The sequence below is a fragment of the Gavialis gangeticus genome, unplaced genomic scaffold (genome assembly GCF_001723915.1).
Source record: "Gavialis gangeticus isolate Ggan-Ray unplaced genomic scaffold, GavGan_comp1, whole genome shotgun sequence".
NCBI classification, from domain to species: Eukaryota; Metazoa; Chordata; order Crocodylia; family Gavialidae; genus Gavialis; species Gavialis gangeticus.
In genome coordinates, this window is record NW_017728974.1 from 128331 (window position 1) to 130662 (window position 2332).

General features: G+C 70.7%; 1 protein-coding gene across 1 annotated transcript in view; it reads left to right on the plus strand.

Annotated features, from left to right (window-relative positions):
* The window catches only part of LOC109291018 (ATP-dependent RNA helicase DQX1-like), a gene marked incomplete at its 5' end in the record, with an annotated part of 27416 nt that overhangs the window by 8889 nt on the left and 16195 nt on the right, over positions 1 to 2332 (plus strand). The window lies entirely within an intron of this gene.

Sequence of the window (2332 nt, forward strand, 5' to 3'; positions counted from 1 at the left end):
TGCGGGAGCAGCTGGCAGCCGAGGCGGCCACGCCAGAGGCCCCCGACCCAGCGCAGGAGGGGGCTGCAGCCACCCTGCAGGAGGACGATGACAGGGACCAGGACGTGTGCACGCTGCAGTGACCGAGAGCCGCTGGACCCTGGCCCGTGGCTGGCAGCTGGGGGCTGCTGTCGTGTCCCGGCTGTCCTCCCCCGCGTCTGTGGCCGGAGCCCGGCCCCGCGGCGTGGCGGGGACTGAGGCTGAGGGCAGTGGTGGGCGGTGTCTGCTTGGTGCTGGGGCTGCCCCATCGTCAGGCCGCCTGGGGACGGGGACGGAGACGGAGGCTGCCCCAGACGCCGTGGGGTCGCGTGGTGCTGCTGGGCGTGTGGGCTCTGCGGGCCGTGCCCCAAGCTGTGGGTCTGTCGGAGGGCCAGGGGGCTGGGGCTGCAGGGGCAGGGAGGGGCCCAGCCAGAGGCCTCTTGTATATAAAGTTTTTCTGTGACTTCAGTTTTCTGACTGCTCTTACCTGCCCTCCCACACGCTCGGCCCTGCTGGCCCCAGGCATCGGGGGAGCCCAGGGTTGGGGGGGGACTAACCTGGGGGCACGATAAGTCTGGGGCTGGGGTCCTTTGTGCCATGACTCCCAGTGCCTTTTGTAGGATCCCAAAACCAAGGGGTTGGCAGGGAGCTGGGGGGTCGCATGCAGTACCAGTCTTGCCCGGGGCAGGATCAGCCCTGTCTAAACCAGCCCAGACAAACCCCGTGTCTGACCTCAGAGCCGCACGACAGCCGCCCCTGGCACAGCCCCAGGCTTTGCCCCTGCCCCCAAGAAAGCAGGAGGACCAAGGCCACCAGTGTCCTGCTCCTGCCGTGGGGGTCACGGACACTGCAGGGAGCCCAGGCGCCCCGCTGCTGAGGAAGGGGAACCCCCCAGGCTGAGCAGGGGCAAACCCCTTCCTGCCCCAGTGCAGCGGGGCTGAGCTTGGGCGCAGGGGCGAGACCCTCCAGCCGGGACCCTGCAGGGTTGATGCCGGCAGCATTGGCGCAGCCCATTCCCAGCCTGGGCTCCAGCCCTAGTGCCTCTGGGGGGGCTTCAACTGCCCCCCCCGGTGCAGGGAGTGGGGCGGGGGCCGGCGCCCTGCCGCTGGGACCCGTGACTCAGGCGGGGGCTGCCTGCCCTTTCGGCAGGACTGCCCCGTGGAGTTGCTTTCCAGGGAAGCGCAGGGGAAGCAGGCGCGGGACCGTCCCCGCGCAGGGGAAGCTGCGGGGGAGGCCGCGGGCCAGAGGCTGGGGGGGGCAGGCCTTGCTGCTGCCGGGGGCCAAGGGCTGCCCACAGGCTCCTTTGATGCCCTGGAGGGGCCGCGGGCACTGGCTGCAGCTCGCTGCCCCCCTGGTGCCTGCCCTGCCCTGCCCTGCCCTGCCCCTTGCTCAGCCTGGGGGGCCACGCGGAGACTTTCTGGCCCTACCCTGGGGCTGGGGCTGAGGCTGCTGCCAGGCCTCGGGCCCCCCAGCATGACCCCGACCCTGACCCCACTGAGCTCTTCGGGGGGTCCGGTGCCACCGTGGGCTGTGGGGCCAGGCCAGGACCCGCAGGAGGCAGGCAGAGGAGGGTTAGCGGCCGCCCGTCCCGGGGTTATGGCAGCGCGGGGCCGGGCGCGGGTGGCGCTGGGATCCATGCAGGAGACCTGCCCAGTGCAGCCCCCAGCCCTGGCTGCGAACACACTGGCCCTAACCTGGGGCAGCATATCCCAGGGTACAGTCATGCCGCGGTGCCAAGGGGCAGGGCCAGGGCAGTCCTAGCGTGGCACGAGACCGTGCTGCCAGGCACAGGTCTCCTCCTCCTCCCTGACCCCAGATCTGGCCCCGGAGCCACGTCTCCAGCCTGCAGGGCGCCCGTGGCCGCACGCCTGTGCTGCCAGGGGAGCATTTGCCACTTCCCCGTGGCCAAATCTCTGGGCCCGCGGGTGCCCTGGGGGCCAGCAGTGAGGCCCTGTGGGGTGGAGCGGGTGCGCAGGGCCTGAGCCCAGCATGCAGCCAGCGCGAGGCCTGAGCTGGACACCCAGGGACTGGCTGCAGCCACGCGGGTCCTGATGACCAGCCCCCTCCGCACCCCTTGTCTGGCCAGAGGCCAACTGATGCCGCCTACCCTCCTGCTCCCCTGGCTGCGTTGGCAGCCCGCGCCCAGGATGGTGACGGGCTCCGGGTCAGCCGCACCGTAGCTTCCCACTGCGGCGGTGACATTTGGCTGCCGGTTTTCAATTCCCTTTGCGGTAGTTCCTGCCTCCTGTGCGGTTTTGCTGACGGCTTCTGCGTCGGCAAGTGGGTTCGCAGGAATGCCACGGCTCGCCTACCA